Raw genomic sequence first — 17413 nt, 5'->3', positions numbered from 1 at the left:
GGTTGGCATTGTTGGTGGATTATTGATTGTGATCTGTTTCATTCCTTCTGACATGGCTAAATTCTGTTTACTTAGATATTTCCCTTATTTTTCTCTTGTCTCCATCCATACCCACCATGACAGTTGAAGCTGAATTGAGATCACAGGCAGCAGGACCTACCCAGAGAGTTTGGTAGGACCAGTTGGAAAAGCATCAGTGAGTTTTGTTGAAAATAAACTACTGATTCTGCTACTCATCTGCTCAGAGACCCCGTGTGTGAGGAAGTATTGGTTCTCCAGACCACTGGAGAGCTGTAATTTGCACATCATATCAGCCATGGCCTGTGTTTGCGTAGTTAATTCCCCTTCAGCTGGTTCAGCAATAAAACCTGTGTTAAACAGAGAGATTCCTTTAAGCGGATGTTGAAGTCCACGTATAGCAAACACATTTAATAAATAGTTATTAGGTTCCTATACCTAGTGTCAGAATTGTGTTAAGTACTGGGAATACCGGTGTGAATATATTAAAGTAATTTAATTCAGTCATTTTCTGGAGCCATCTTTCTGAACAAAACAACATGATAGGCACTATGCAGTTCGTGGCTACTTCCTACTAAAGATTAATGTGTCTGAAATTGCTGGCTGCTAGGTATTCCAAGCATTCCCAGTAATACTCATTTGACTAGAGAGTCCCCTCTGTCTAAAATAAGGTCCCTTAAAGCACAAGTTAAAGTCTTAAGAGAAACTATCACACCAGCAAACCCTCTGTATAATCCCTAAAGAAACGGCCTCTCAGAAGCCTGCTTACTTCAGGTCATATCTAGTTAAACTGCATAACTCAGACATTCCCCTGAGTGTCAGTGGGATTTCTCCCAGAGCTGTGAATTTGTCAGGTTAAGTTACCTTCTCTCCTGATCCATGGAAAGCGACAGCGTTTATTGAGAGGTCATTGTACGTCGGTCCCGAAACTGGGTACTTATATATTCTCTTGTTTAAACCTTCTAACAGCCCTTTCTCATACCTGAGACCTTGTCAAGACTGTGTCAGGAACAGAACAATAGCCCTACAAGGTTCAGGTAGCCAACAAGCTGTTTTGCTCAAGTGCAGAGAGAAGCTATGCTTGCCGAGCTCTCATGGCCGGTACAGGCTGGTGTTCCTTAGAAAGAACCGGGGCCATGGCTGGACCTGTTTTCCTGCCGACTTAGGGCCAAGAAGGGTAGCAGACCTAGTTTAATGCCTTTTTATTGGTATTTTTCTTTAATAGAATCTTGCTGTTTTCGTGGTAGGTGGATTGTCCTTAACTGGTTTTAACCTGGTCCCCACATCTTGGCAGAAATTCTTAACCCAGAATCCACAAAGAGGTTTTAAGAATCTGTAACCCCCTTAAAATAATAACAATAAAAATGTACAAAGCACTCAGTGTCCCACTTCACATGATTGATCTTATTTAAACCTCATCCTGGCCCTATCAGATAGGTATTGTTTGTCTTTTCATTTTGAAGATGAGGGAAATGAAATATCTTCCAGAAAAGTCTCTAACGATACAGCAGCAGCGTAAGGGTTTAAACCAGGCTCTCTGACTCCAGAAAACCACTAGGCCATACTGAGCTTTCTGGAATTTCTGGTGTGTATGTGTGTGTGTTTATGATTTTTTCAGAAGGCTTACATTTCTGAAGATTTTCAAGTCATTTTGATTCTTAAAGAGATCTCTGAGCTCTAAAATTTGAAACCCTCTGCTGCAGAGTTGCTGTCTGTATGGACGTTCATTAGAATGATCTGAACAGAAACAATCTGCTCCATACCTTTGTGGAGACCATACTTGTGTTATCAGTTGAAGCCCTTGGTTCATTCACCAGGAAGGAATGCAGGTTTTGAGCTTAGAGCCCAGTGCTCCACAGATACGTGCCATTCCTTCCCTCTACCATCTGGCCGCATCTCTCCTTGGAGCACACTACCAGGTTGAAAGTAGCTTTCCAAATAAAACATATGCCACTCATCAAACACCCAGAGAACTAGGAAAGCTGCAGGGGAGCTCAGGGGCAAAGAGATCATCAGTCTCGGACCCTCTGTTTAGCTTTATCATATCTTGCTAAAACTGGCATGTTACCCTAGGCGTGGAAGGCAATATGCTCTTCAATAATAAACAAGTTTCGACTAGTTTCTTGTAGTGAAATTTGCTTTTCTTGGAATTTGGATCCAGGTCACATCCTTCCTCTGCTCTAACAAAGGCACAGTCACATAAATAAGGCAAGTCTCAGAGTCACAGAAATAACAGGATTCTGTTATGATAGAAAATGTGCACGTACCAAAACCCCCTTTAAAAATATAATTGGACCGTCTTAAGCGAGGAGGTTGTATGTCGGGCATTAGTTTCAGTAACCGGAAGGGTTGCAAATGATCATTCCATTAGTGCTTCACTGGCCTCAAGGTGCATGCAGTGAGCCAAAGTAAGACCATCTTATTAAAATGCAGGAAATTTCAATGTATTTAAAGGAGAAAGAATAAAAAGGGAATTAATATTTGTTGAACACGTACCACTTTCAAAACACTGTCTTGAGTGCTTTAATGTTCGTTAGCCAATTTTGGTTTTCTGCATGTGAGTGTCTTATAGTCCTCTTTCAACACGTGTGGAAGCTCAGGCTTGGAGAGCCTGGGGAGCTTTGCTTAGGGTCCCAGAGCTGGCAAGGAACAGAGCCGCTTCCAATCCAGATCTGATTCCAAAGTCCATGTACTTGGGGAGCTAAATAACATTGGGGGACCTAGTTTTTATTAACTGCATCAGTATTTTAATAGGGACCGCTGGATGCTAGAGAAGCAATGAAATATAATGGATAAAAACATGAACTCTAGGCAAGTTACTTAACTTCTCTGAGCACTATTTCTTTTTTTTTTTCAACTTTTTTATTGAAGCAGAGTCGGTTTACAATGTGTTGGTTTCTGATGTACAGCATAGTGATTTAGCTATACGTACATACATATGAGCAACCTTTCTTTCTCCAGCATAATAATAAAAATCAAATGAGATGATGGATATAAAATGCTGAGAGTTGTCTATTCTGTATTGTTACTGTCTATTGTTATCATTCTGTTATCCTGGGGAAAAGGCCCACTGACCAGGGGCAGGAGGGTCCCCCTGGACCGAATCTCCCACTTGAGGACCATCTGGGAGGGCTCACCTTTGGGAGCTGCTGGGATATCAGCTCTAATTCTATCCGGGATGCAGCGACAGAGAGCAGGGTTGAGGAGAGCTTGACAGACAGTCGGGTCTCCAGTGCGGAGACTTGTTAGAGTAATCAGTGCTACCAGATACAAAAGATGTCAAAGACCACGTTGTCTCCCAGGGACATCAGCCAAAGTCGAAAGCACCCGGGAGAAAGCATCAGTGTAACAGCACACGACGGCTAGAGCCCTGATATTTAGACCTCGTATGGTAGATTTAATACCGGGCTCCCAAAATTGTCTGCCTGTTTTACTTTATCAAACAGAACTCCAGCAAGGAGATGGGGAAAACCCTTCTTCTGTGGTTGCTCTCTTGTGTTTGCCATTGCTTAATCAGTGTTTATTTTGGTAACAGGAACACCTAGCCTTCCAGAAGCAACTTAATCTCCACCATTCCAAAGATAAGCTTTCCAGGGTCATCTCAACATCAGTCACGGCCACAAAACATTATGTCTGTGCAATAAATAGCTCAGGTTTCTGGGTATTCCCAAGGACACTGATCTCACATTACTTAACTAACCATCTTATAGTCAAAAATGTCTTAGCCCTTACTTTACACTATATACAAGACTGGAGAGTTAAAGAGATTATTACATTTTGCTTGATGTATTTTGGCATGGCAGGTAGCCTGCAAAATATTTTATTACAATTTGAATGAACTATGGTGAAACAGGTATGAGGTTTTTCAGGTGAAAAAAAGCCCATGATACAGTATTCAAAAGGAATAACTCTGATTCAGGGAAACACTTTCTAAAGCATGGCCCTCTTTTTATTCCTTCCAGTTCTCTGTTTGGTGGTGGGGCCAGGAAAGGAAGAGGCAGGTTCAGTTCTTTCAAATGAGAATCAAAGGCAGTGACTTGAGCTGTTCAACAAAGGTCAAATGACCTTTTTTCCTACTCCATTCACAACTGTGGGAGAACTGAAATCTCATTGTGTTTAAATTCAAAATGCACACTCCCATTTCTTTTTTTAATAGATATGTGAGTTCTCACCTGTTGTCCAAATGCTCACCTAATTACCATTATCTACTAATCCAAATAGAAATGACAAAGCTACAGTGTGACTTTTGCTCCTATTTTACAAGAATTACCAATACATTTGGTTGAGAAGCACAAAGGGCAAATATTCTCTCCTTGTGATAAGCATAGTGCCTCCCTGACACAAGAAGTAGCCAGCACTGACATAGCTCTGATCACATGCCAGGTCTTACTCTAAACGCTGTTTTCCCGCTACATCACGATGCCACCTCTCCCTAGTCATTAATTCGTTCAGTCATTTAATATGCATTTACAGAACACCTCCTACCTGCCAATGCACAAGATTTTTTTTTTCCCCACACCTTTACTTATTTACTTCCCAATAACTGTAAATCCTTGAGAGGTACAGCATCACATGGATTCTGTGTCCAGTGGCCTTAGCATGAAGGTTGCTTTGGAATTTGGCACAAACCATGCCACTGTTTTCATGAGCATGAGTTACCATTCCCCAGATGGCTCTGGTTTTGTTCGGTTTTCCACTGGGAGTTACTGTGTTGTTCTTAGCTTTGTACACAGAAGCACATTTCTTGCCTAGATAGAATTCAGTTTCATCTCAAGCATAAACACCTTCAATTTTAAGAAGACCTGTGTGCTCCCTTGGGTTTTGGAGACCCCTCTTAGAGCCAGCAAAAAATGGCCTTCCAGATATATTTATCATTTTAGAAGTCCTGTTCCCAGCAGGCCTCCGCAGGATCCAAGGTGGCTAAAAGAAGATTTAAATTCACAGGATCTAGGTTCAAATCTCAGCCCATCATTATCCAGCAAGTTATTACTTTTCTCTGAGTTACAGTTTCATCATCCATAAAATAGGGAGTGACAGTAATATGTATCTCATAGAAATGTTATTGAGAGTGTCAACTGAAATAAAATGCACAACTTAAAGGCCGGAAGTTAGTTTTATTCGGCAGACATTTCTGAGAACGTAAGCCTGGGATGACAGCCTCTTAGATCGCTCTGGGACTGCTCCAAAGTGGCAAGGTAGAAGCCAGGATATATGAGTTTTTGCAACAAAGACCAGGTATCTCAAGTTAAGGAATTTAGCGCTTTTCAGTGTGTGGGAAGGTGCGAGAGTCTGGGCTCATTGAAATCATTCCTTTGATATGCACCTAGCTATCTAGGGCCAGTATCCTGTTCTTTCCCATCCTGAGTTGCCTCAGGAGGCACCTTTGGGGATGCCTGCTTGTCTGCATCCTGAGTTCCCTCTGCTCACTATCGGGGACAGCTGCATTAGTGGCTGATGACTTGAAGGCCACAGCATCTTTTGTTTATTGATATGGCTTGCAATATTTTTCATTCACAAGAACAAATGAAATAATAGATACAAAAGCATTTGGTAAATAGTAAAGCACTATGTAAATGTTATTTTTATTATGATGGTTAAAGTAAGTCGTATGTATGCACTTTCCCAACCTCAAATAGCTAGGGAGGGGTATCTGGTAAGGGGAGAGATGTTTCTGAAGCCAGGTGCAGTACGCCAGAATAATGCTTTATTGAGGACCTAAGTAAGATGTTCGGAATTGCAAGAGCAAGCATTGGAGGCTTATTTGACATTGGTTAGTACGTGTGGAGCTTTGAAGAACAGGAAAGATTTCATGGGTAGAAATAGGTGGGGCTGGGATAAAACTTCATTGTCTACTCTGGATACTGAGAACAGCATGAGCTAAAGCATCTTTGAAGGGGCCAGAGATGAGATTTAGGAGGGAGAGGGGACCAGATTTTAAAGTAATTTAAATGCCATGATAAAGAATTTTAATGTAGTTTTGTAGGCAAGAGTGGTTATTCAGAGAAGTAACATAATCACATTTTCCCACCACTCCAGGTTATCTCTGGTCCCCTTGTTTCCTTCCCTCCTTCCTCCCCTTTCCCTCTTCCTTTCTTCCCTTCTTTCTTCCCTCCACTCAACCACACACAAAATCCCAACAGCAGTGTAGGAAATGGTGTCCCACAGTGGGCCAGTGGTCAGGGGCGCCACCTAGGAAGCTGGTTGACAGTTGAGTTAGGAACAGCACTAGCTCTGGGTGCCCTGCCTCCCAAGGGAGTTTGAAGTAGAGGAACATGAGCTGAGTTTAGTGCTGTGCAGTTGAATGTGTGCAGGAATATGAAAGTTGAAGGGCGTCTTGGAGACCAGTCTAGTGTTCCTAACTTGCCAATACTTCAGACAGCTTGGACAGCTTTGTAAAAATACATATTCCTGGGTCCAACCCCAGGTCTACTGACTCAGAGTATCCAGAAGGAGAACTAAGAATCTATATTTTTAGAAGTCTTTCCAGGGTGTTGTGCAGACCAGTAATTAGAAATGACTGGTAGTCGGGCTCTTTATTTGATTGATAAAATTACTAAATCCCAGAAAAGTCAAGAGCTTGGCCAACGTCACAACTAGTTAATGGTAGAGTTAGAACTCAAACTCGGGGTTCCCAATTCCCTACCCCTAGTATAGCCCAGTATCAGTTCTTATCTTTCTGCTAGAGAGAATTAATTTAATTTTTTTTTGTCCTGAGGGTATGAAATAGGAACCCCTTTGTCTTGCAAAGCTGGTCTATAATGTATTTAAATAAGTTTAACCACATGGCATTTGCTAGATCTTCCCTCAAGGATTATTAAACATTTACCAAACATTTAAGGCATTACAATGTGGTTATGATAATTAGTGAAGTTGCCAAAGTGGAGCACCCTTACTTTAATTCCTTCCAAGTTTTTGCCATACTACTATTTAGACATGTAGACACATTCATTCACTTCAGCAAAATGTCACGTTCGACGCAAAGATTTTGAACATTACATTACAGGCCGCTAGATAATATCTCGAAGTGAGTTCTACTAGGGGACATTCAAATAAGAATTTGTCTTTGTTTCAAGCTTTATGAAATGAAAACTAATCCAGTTGTTCAATCCTCCATTTAAATCTTTAGTCTGAAGATCAGAAGATTTTGATTTGCGTCATAATCCAGTCACTTAACGCAGTGAGACGCTGGGCAAACCATTGCCCTCCTTCCTGAGCCTCAATTTTCTTTTCCCAAATAAGGATAAGCATCCACGCCACTCACCCCCACTGCCGTTGCACGGGGTCACTGCGTAAATTCCACTAAACCATGACCGTGAAAGGGCTTTAGAAACAGTGTGGGACTATGACGTGAGAGGCACAGGAGGGAGGGGGTTTTGGGAGAAATTCTTTTGTTTCCCCCAGACAGGTCATCCTAGTCCAGCTCATCAAGAGGCGCAGATGCAGTTCATGGACATGGCAAATGGCTAAAGCACCCGTGGCATCCTCAGAGATTATTTCCATGTGGCCTGAGGGGCCAAGTCCTTTAGTGGGATTAGTGGCAAACATAGTATTCAAACTCACAATTACACTGCAAGTTTAAAGGACAGCTGTGTACCAAGAAGCCAAGAACAGAATAAGCATAGAAGTGGTTTGGATTTTTTTCCCCTTGTCAAATTTAATTTCTAGGTCTAAACTTGAAAGGAAAAGAAAAAGAAGGGTAAAAAAAAAAAAAAGCACATTTTAAGCTTTTTGAAAGTACTAAAGTTAGGGAAAAAAGAAAACAACTGAATAAATGCTAATAAAAACTCTAATTTTGATTTCATGATGTATAGGCATCTGTAGCCCTATTTTCAAAATTTGGTCAAAGTTAAATTTTAAAGATCAGCAAAGTATATAATCATGTTTGTTTGTTTTTTTCTTCCAACCTAAGTTTAAACAACTGACAGCTATTTATTTAGTAGCTTAATGTATGAAAAACAATAAAACTTACTTTATGTCTTTTTTGTGAAGGTAAACACATTTCAAATTAGATAATCTACCAGCAGTACTGACTTCGTATAGTCAGGCTGGAAATTAAGGTTTATTTACATATTTACATTATGGTGGTACAATGTAGTACAAAATATTTTACATGCCAGGAATCAAAAGAGTTACAGTTCTGGGGAGGGCATAGCTCAGTGGTAGAGTATGTGCTTGGTATGCACAAGGTCCTGGGTTCAATTCCGAGTACCTGCATTTCAGTAAATAAACAAACTTGATTACCACCCCCCAAAAAAACAAATAACAAACAAACAAACAAACAAAAACAATTACAGTTCCTATCAGGAAATAATTTATCTGAGGATTCTGGCATGACCATCTTTAGCTAGTTAGAAAAAATGTTGCTAGATTGAAAGGCTGTCCCATTACAGAAGCCCTTATTTATATTGTACTTCAAGGTCTTGTACCATACTCATTAAGAAAAGCATAAGTCATTTTTTAAAAAGGGATATAAATGGAAAATAATCCAAAATGGGAGACAAGATTCTACAAAATAAATTCCACAAAAAAGAAAAAAGAAAGACAAAATACATAGAGTTGAATATCTGAGTCCATCCAGAAAATAGACCAGTTGGCACAAATGGATGCTTCTATCTAAATATTTGAGATATATCATTGCATAAAAATGAAAGGAATTTCTATGGCTAACAAAGTAAAACTTGACTTTTTAAAAGAACATAGTTAATGTCAAAGCAGAGGAGATCAGCAATGATCAGTTTTCCTAGCTTTGCAAGTCCACAGGATTCATGGACTGTCTCACCATGAATTTGGTTGTCCTGGAGGAAGGAAATCCCATTTTAATTTAGGGGCAGAAATTCACTGCAACCACTACAGTCCTTGTGTCTCCTCCATGAACTCCATTCCTTTCCAGGGGTGTCTGGCAAGACTAGGTGGTCGATAAATATTTGCAGAATGGATAGGTTCGTTTCTGTACCCACTTCATCACCTTCAGGATGTATGGATCATTAGAGTTTGATCTCTAGGGTGACAATGACATATTTTTCATACCAGAAACACACTGCAGCTCAGTGAAGGGAAGGAGGCACCGACTGGGCACCACTCCACTATTTCAGAAGCCATAGAGGCAAGAGTAAGCAGTCCCAGGTAACCTCCTTTCCTCCTTCTAGAGAAGCATATCTGACTCTAAAAGGGCATTTAGTTTATGAGTTCAGAAAAGGAAGGAAGGCATCTGATTCAACCTGCATCTCTTTGAATCTGAAGGACCAGCTCAGCTCTGATACCATTGCAGATGAGCTAGAAAACAGTGAACTGTGGTCGCTTCTAGATTTGGGTAAGGTATGACACATTTCTAGGATTGTTTCATAGACTCTGGCCCATCCACCTAGAATGGGCACATTCAGAATGTCATTTTAGTCTGGAGTCCCATTCTAAACAGGGCAGCCTGGTTTGATCTGGTGTTTCTGAGACCTCATTTACTCCAGAAAAGCATGGATCCAACTCCCAAGGGACAGCAACTCCAAGACCTGTATCTCTTCTGTGATAGAGAGACAAATTGATGAGCCAGCCTCATGTCCCAGCTGGCCCTCTCCAGCTCTCCTGACTGTGGTCAAGGAGGAATGGAAGAGGACTGGCTTTCGCTCTTCACGGACCAGCCACAACTGCGTGTAATGGTCAGAAACTTACTCTCTAACACTTCTTCAGTACTGGAGGATAAGAAATGCCTTCCTGAAAATCAGTGTAACCAAGGAAGATTAAGGGGAGGGAAATCTCAACCAAGTGTGAAAATGGTAGAATTAAAGAGGCAATGAGTTTTCACTGGGGCCTTTGTAGGGGCGCTTTTTTTTTTTTTTAAGTCCAGAGGTAGATCTAATGTGAATTTGACAGTTTAATACACTGTTAGTGCTGCCAACTTAGTTTGGTGTAATAGACTGTATTAGATGTTATTATAATAACAAATACACCCTCCAAATTAGGTGTTTTTTTTAAAAAAGTTTGTTTTTCATCAAGCAACTGTCTAGGGTGGTGACAGGGCAACTGCTCTCATCCTTGCTGTCATTCAGGGACCAGGCTCCTTCCATCTTGTGTTCCCACCACTCCTGGTGGCTTCAGAACCCTCAACCTGCAACTGGCAGAAGGAGAAAGAGGGCACAGCCAAGCATGTGGGAGGAGTTGGAGCCCATCCTGGAAGCGGTGTGCAGTATTTCTGCTCGCATCCAGTTACGTGACCAAGTCTAATTGCAAGAGAAGCCTAGAAACCAGGACTTCTTGTCTGCCCAGGAACAAGCAGAGAGTGGAATTTGGCAGTCGCCAAGCATAATTTGCCATGTTCATGGTCCCAATTATGAAAGTCTATGCTTTCCCAAGACCGTTTTCTCTTTAGTCAAGATTATGTACAATACCATTTCAAGGAAATACACAAAGTATCTTTACTCTTCAAACTCAATGTTGAAGTGCATCCTGCAGCAATTTGACAGTCCATCCCAATGTCTTATAACATTTGAAGGATAAGTTACAAGCATGTGTAATTTACCCAGTCTAAGAAATCACAAAGGAGAGGATCAATGGGCCCATAACACAATGAGACGTGAGCTGTTTAGTGTGGGTGTTTACATCTTTGTTTTTATTCTCTGATCTATTTCTAAAGAATTGTGAAAGAATGTGATTGTCTATGACCGTCATAGGCTAATGTCTTAATCCTTGCTTTATCCTGGTAGAACTGAAGAAAGGGTATCTATCCAGGCCACATGGCCCTCTGAACCCCTCCTCTGTTCTCGTCCACTCCCATTAAAGTAGAAAACCCTCTGTTTGGATCATTGAGGTTGGAAACTGAGTGATATCACTTCTCCAAAATAGATTTAATAGTATGGCTTGGTGAGTTGTTTCCTGACCTGTTTGAGGAGAGTCCAGACCCAGAGAAAAACATGATGTATGAGTTTTCGTATTCATTAGTGGAAAAGGATCAGATTTAGGTTATATTTTTAAAGACAAATTTAGTAGAGTTATTACAGCTTTTGTTTTCAGTTATTAGAAACTTGCCTAGACTTAATCTACTTAAGATATGATATTTATTTTTTATTTTATTTATTTTTTGAGGGGGAGGTAATGAAGTTTAGTTATTTATTTTTAATTAAGTTAATTAGTTTTTTTCTTAATGGAGGTACTGGGGCTCAAACCCAGGACCTCATGCATACTAAGCATCTGCTGTATCACTGAGCTATATCCTCCTTCTTAAGATATGATATTTAAATAGTATTTTCACAAATAATTTATTATTCATTAATTCTTATTCATTCAGTTAAGCCATTTGGGAATCAGTTTTTAATAAGTCTAAATACATAAATAGCCGGAATGAGATTGAGAACCACATTTTAAAAACTCACCTCTCAAAAAGGAAATCATAGTTTCCATAGAGACAGGTGTGGTTTCAGGCACACCCCTCCCAGGCCTTCAAAGTGATTCTAATACCCTGCCTGGCAGAATCACTTATTTGGAAGGATGAACATGTGCAAATAGCAAGAAAAGTTCTGAAAAATATGAGCAAGCTTTGGAAATTTGGGCTATTGAAAAAAAAGAGAGAAAAAAATAAAGAAAAAACTAACCTGTAATAATAATTCTCCTTTTAGGAAAATATATGGTACTCTGTTCCCATTTTTAGCCATTCCATTTGTTTTTCCTGTCCTGTCCTGTTCTATCATTGCCTCCAATGCAGGTTTACTGTGAAGCTAATGGAGATCAAGCTTAATGCCCCTCACTGGCCTGTCCTGTTCCAAGTTATAGATGGGAGGGCTGCTAGCCATTGCACATAGTCATAGGTTATGTAAAATTTGCAAAAGGAAGGTTTTTTTGATACTATTTTTCTCAAAGCAGACTCAAAATTGTATAAACTTCATACGCCACAAAGTCTGGATCCCACCCCCTGATTCTATGGCTGATTGGAGGTCAGACAGGGGGATATGTAAGATAACTTCTATTAAAAAGTTTTTTTTTTTAAGTCTTTTAACACCCTAGCCTTTTAAGTGTCTTTCCAGATGATTCCTTCAAATGAGCTAATCAACCTCATTAGTTCTTTCTTTAAAAATATGACTGATTCCTGGCTGAAATAAATAATAATAAAAATAAAAGTTCATTTGGAGTAGAACCACACAGGTAACCATGGTAAATAACAACCAGTCTCTAGTAAGTGGCTCTGCATCTAAAGATATTAATACATTCATAATATAAATATTAATTTAGTAACTACTATGTGCCAGACACTATTCTAGGTGCTGGGGATGTGTTAATGAACGAAGCAGATACAAATCTCTGCACTTATAAAGCTTACATTCTAATGAGGAGAATAATATAAAATAAGTGACTCAAGCTGATCAGAGGCAGATGAGTGCTATGCAGAAAAAATAAGAAGGAAAGGAGGCTAGAAAAGTCTAGGAGATTAGGGCGATGATTTTATCTTTTTTTTATGGAAACTTAATTTTTTTCTAGCTTTATTGAGATATCACAGACATAAAAACATTGTGTAAGTTTAAGGTGTACAATATAGCGATTTTATATATGTATATATTAAAAAAGGTTTACCACAATAAGATTTTATTACATTTAGCACCTCATATAGTAACAGCTATTTGTGTGTATATGTGGGGTGAGAACTTTTAAAATTCATTCTCTTAGCAACTTTCAAATTTACAGCATTGTGAACTATATAATGTTGTAAGTTACATCTCTGAACTTACTCATCTTATAACTGGAAGTTTCTACCGTACCCCTCTGTATCTATGAGTTTGTTTGTTTAGATTTCATTTGTCGTTTGTGGACTTCTGAATTATGGCTATTCTGACTGGTGTGAGGTGATACCTCATTGTAGTTTTGATTTGCATTTCTCTGTTAATTAGCGATATTGAGCATTTTTTCATGTGCCTATTGGCCATTTGTATGTCTTCATTGGAGAATTGCTTGTTTAGGTCTTCTGCCCATTTTTGGATTGGGTTGTTTGTTATTTTCATATTAAGTTGTATGGGCTGTTTATATATTCTGGAAATTAAGCCCTTGTCAGTTTCATCTTTTGCAAATATTTTCTCCCATTCCATAGGTTGTCTTTTCGTTTTGCTGATGATTTCCTTTGCTGTGCAAAAGCTTATAAGTTTAATTAGGTCCCATTTGTTCATTTTTGTTTTTATTTCTATTGCCTGGGTAGACTGTTCTAGGAAAACATTGCTAAGATTTATGTCAGAGAATGTTTTGTCAATGTCTTCTTCTAAGAGGTTTATAGTGTCTTGTCTTACGTTTAAGTCTTTATGGTTTACTAAAGTTTAGGTCTAATAAACATCTTTCAGAAAAATCATCCTTTTGCCATCTCGTTTGGCAAAACCCTACTGAACAAGTCCAGCTTGTCCCGTCTGGCTTCCAGTCCAAACATCAAACTCATGCCATCATTTTCATTTTGAATCTCTTTATTTGCCCTCTGTTACCTGGGAGTGTCAGTGACATGTCAGAAGCAAAAGCTGTGTTACCTGAGATCACCTGACGTTTTTATTCATGAATAAGCATATACCTTTCCCCTTTGTTCCAGGCTTTTGTTTATAAAAATCATCTGTGAAAACAAAGGATAAAATTGCAGGTCCTCCATACAAATATATATACTATGCAAAATAACATGCATACAGTCACTTAACACTATAATCCACTAATGTGAACTTGCTAAATAGGCTGCATTCTCGGGGTGTCCTATTTAAATGCGAGATGCAGTTTTTTGATTGGGAAAGATCACCATACGTGTGTATCACTGTAAAGTCCTGTTTTCTGCAGTCTCATCTGATCTGAGCAAAGGATAGAATAAAATGAGGAACTCTGGGCAGCAGTATTTTCTTTAATCCAGAGAAGCTCTTTGATCTGCAGGGAAACCTTGAATGGAAAATATCACTGGCATTAATTAGGAACAGGTTTCATAGCCATGTGGTATTAATAACATATTAATAATTAATATGATATAATATTTATCATAGAAAGAAAAAATATTTTTGAAGAAATGATCCAACTCTGCTTACACTTCATTAAGCTTGAGGAGAAATCATCCCCCTCATCCTGAATGGTAAAGCACCAAAATGGATTCCATTGTACAGCCAATGGCATGGGCTGCCATATACACAGAAGAGTCAGGCACAGGAAAATAATTGTGACTCTAGGTCACCAAGGTATACCCGGTGGCTGGGGACCTGAGGTCTGAAGGACTGTTTCTGCTCATTATATTCAGCTGGATCTCAGGTTGTTGGGATCTCCATGCCTTCCGCGTTCCTAACAGAAAATTGTTCTTTCTCCTTGGTGAGGAATATCTAGAGAAAAATCAATAGTCTCCACCCTCTCCCTGGATGTTACCACACTGGAATTATAGAGTGGGGTGGAGACAGCAAGTTAAGTTGTAAAAGCAGCTTAAGTTGTAAGAGCAGCCTGGCTCCAGCATCTGTCACCTTGTTGATTGCCAAGGTTGATTCCAGTGGTTTGACTGATTAGCCCTTCAGTTTCCTTCCTCTCCCATCAGTCCCTGTAGGTTCTTCCCAACACAGTGTGCTCAGGTACGGAGAACCTCCTGGATGGAAAGTCCCCCTCAAAGAAGGCGAGTAATAGCAATAAAAATGACAAGAGCTGCCAAATATTGATAACGTATTAGCTGCCAGGCAGTGTGCTCATTGCTTCCCAAACATTTTATAGGGCATTATGATGGCCCTCAAGCCAGGCCAGGTACTGTAATGATCCTTATCAGGAAGTGGAGGCTAAGAACAGTACAGTAACTACCCTAGAGTCAAGTGGCAGAACCATCATTTGAAATTTTAACCACATTTTCTAACTCCCAAGTGAATGTCTTAGGACTGTTTGTGGTATCTCCCCACCTCCCAGCGGAAAGATCTCTATGCACCATTGTTCTTAATACACAGAGACAGAAGCAGCTCTCAGATGCTCCTGGCATTAGTGAAGGCTTCCAGGGCTCTCACCAGCCTTCAGCAGCCGCCATGCTCTCTCCAGGGTCTTCCCCGTGGGAGTTCATCTCAGATGCTTTGGTGATGACAACTGTTGATTGGGGCTCCCTGCAGCTGCTCTCCTGGAGTCCTCATGTGTCTCGCCTCCATCAAGCTCCACATTGGGGGTCAGTGTTGAGTATGAGGTCCTGGCGGCAAGGTCAGATGAGATGAGTTTTTTACCCAGGACAATAGCAGGACCATGGCTCAGGAGAGAATCCACATCATGGTTAATAAGAAATGCCAAATGTTTAAACCAGAGAAGCGGGGTCTAGCTTCAGCGCAAAAGGATGAGAAATGACCCTAAGCAGACAGATGATTATGGAGTCAGTAGGCACTGGGTATAGGAGCAGTGGAGGAGGCTGAATGGAAGGTGAACCAGAACACATAGTCCAGTGATTCCACTGACTTGGAACAGCGTGGAGAGCTGGGGAGCAGCTTTGTTGGTTTTGTCAGTTTGCCTATTTTCTGTTTGGTTTTTGTTGAGGGGCAAGTTCCACAGAAAGGGACACGCCTGTGGAATGAATGGTCCTGAGAAGTGCCGGATGCACACAGCCGCAACAGTTCTGGTTGCACTGGGCTGGCAGGACCATTACTCTTACCACCCCCATCGGGGACCATGCATGATTGCTTTTCCACTAGTGCCTTTGGGGTGAAAGCCAGCTCAGTTCAGGAGAGTGTGCATCGGTGAACTGCATTTAGGTCAGCAAACGTGTGGAGTAAAGAAGCATCTCACTTAGTTCCATTTGCTAAGACCTTCTGCCAGCTCACCAACCCTCCTTATTCCCAGTGACTCTCGGACTCTGTGAAGAAACCCACCAAATGGGTCGCAGCAGAGGCTCCTTTGCACCTCATCGTTGTATTTGAAACTGGAAAAATAGGGGATTTGGCAAGTGCCAAAACTTGCAGTCATATAAAGACCAAGTCCCAGAAGTAGCCTTGGCAGGCCTGATCCATAAATTAATCAGAATGTTACCTTCAAACAGTTAACATTTGAAGTTCTATCCAGGTGAAGAAGCTAAGAGGTATCTTTTGTATTTTGTAATGAGTAATAGGTGGCTTGGCAATAGGGACATAAATAAAGAGGTTATTCTCCCAGACTCTGGAATCAGACAGCTTGAGTTTAAAACCCACTGACAAACTGTCGAACTTGTTACTTTACATAGAGCAACTTCTTTATGACTCTGACTCCTCAATGGTCAGTTGGAAAATATGCGCTAATTTCAAAGGGTTATTGGGGGGGACTCAATGAGATAATGGTATGTAAAGCACACAGCACAATTCCTGGCACATGGAAAGTGTTCCAAAAATTTTATTATAATTATCATCATTATACTTAGACATTATCACTCTCCCCAATTCTTTCCTTACTTTCCCAGGCTTCTGCTCGTCTTAGACTCCATGTAATTGACAGTGAGTCAAAAGAGTATTCACTTGTTTGCCAAAGAATGTGTTTGGCAAATTCACAACTGATCTGTTTGGTACCAGCGTCTGACTCCTCATCACCTTCTTGTTTTATTAATAGTTCTGTGACATTGACAGTTTCTCAAGTTACGTTTCAAAAATAAGTAGCTTATTTGAAGCCATCCATATTTTCAGCCGAAACTCTGTTAATTTACTATCCACTGAATGAAGAAATACTGCCTTGATTTGTCCCCAGTATAACCGCTCCCAAGGGAAACTCCTTAGTTCTAATATTTGAACTGAAGAGTTTTTCTTTTTAAGTAAATATCTACACTTTGACATCCTTCTCAATCAGTTCGTAAAGCAAATACTAATATTTCTTAGGCTAATAGAATTTTAGCAATACTTAGTAATCATTTCCTGTAGATGGTGAGGTTTTATTTTTTGGTATAGTATTTAAGAGGTTGTTTTCATGAGTATTTAAGAAAGATAGTTTTGGCCTTTTAGTCACAGTGGATTTTCCTTAAGAAAATGATCTCCATCTAGTGGACAAAGTATTATAGTGCAGCCTACGAAGAAAAACATGAAGGCCCGTAAAGCGGTCCTGGATCAAGCATTTTATGACCTATTAATAAATGTTTGGCTTTAATAGGTACTATTACTGCAAAAATGTTAAATATTTTAAGATATTTAGCAGTATTCGTTCCAAAACTAATAGCGGAGAATATTTTTAAGACTTGCTTAAATTAATTGGGAAGATTATAATAAATAAAAAATAAAAATTACTGATTTGGGGAGTGCTATTGGTATTTCCTCATTTGAACTGAGAAAAACTAAACCAAAAATCCTGCTTCTGTATCTCCTATATTTTTGTTTCTGCATAGCAAAAAAAGCATACTTTTTTTTTTTTGAACAGTAAGGCCATTTTGATATTGAAGGGAAATCGACATGAAGACTTTTTTATGTGTTCACATTATGATGGCCTCATGCTGAAGAGCTGTCATCAC

General features: G+C 39.9%; 1 protein-coding gene and 1 non-coding gene across 6 annotated transcripts in view; both read left to right on the top strand.

The window, feature by feature from the left end:
• PDE4D (phosphodiesterase 4D) overlaps nt 1-17413 on the top strand; it is a 1019286-nt gene that overhangs the window by 796154 nt on the left and 205719 nt on the right. The gene's annotated exons all lie outside the window — the stretch shown is intronic.
• TRNAT-GGU lies at nt 8161-8232 on the top strand. Its single transcript has one exon. It is a non-coding gene; the product is annotated as a tRNA-Thr (tRNA).

The sequence above is a fragment of the Camelus ferus genome, chromosome 3, assembly GCF_009834535.1.
Source record: "Camelus ferus isolate YT-003-E chromosome 3, BCGSAC_Cfer_1.0, whole genome shotgun sequence".
NCBI classification, from domain to species: Eukaryota; Metazoa; Chordata; class Mammalia; order Artiodactyla; family Camelidae; genus Camelus; species Camelus ferus.
This window is presented reverse-complemented; position numbering and strand designations above follow the sequence as displayed.